Below are 389 nucleotides of genomic sequence, written 5' to 3' on the forward strand. Positions count from 1 at the left end.
TCGTTTTTCCTTTTTCTTATCCGTTTCAGATCGACACGAATGTATCTGAGAGCAATCTTTTTCTCCAATTTTATCCGCGTCATGTCCACTGCCTGTAGAGTTAATTTTTCGCCCTGTACTAATTTTGTTAATATACGGGAACGTATATCAGCATCTTTACTTGCAGTTAACCCTTGAACAAAAATTAGACATTTGAACAAATTCAGGGTTAATTCATTTAATTTAAATTTTTCACACTCTCTGTTAACAACCCCAGCATAGGTGACGAAATCTTCATCTTTCTAAACTAAATTTAAACACTGCCAACGAGTATTGAACAGGGAACTGAAAATTCTCGATAAAAAATTAACTGTTTCATTGAAACAAATCACACCTGGTTTCTTCGGCTG

The sequence above is a fragment of the Octopus bimaculoides genome, chromosome 2 (assembly GCF_001194135.2).
Source record: "Octopus bimaculoides isolate UCB-OBI-ISO-001 chromosome 2, ASM119413v2, whole genome shotgun sequence".
Taxonomy (NCBI): domain Eukaryota; kingdom Metazoa; phylum Mollusca; class Cephalopoda; order Octopoda; family Octopodidae; genus Octopus; species Octopus bimaculoides.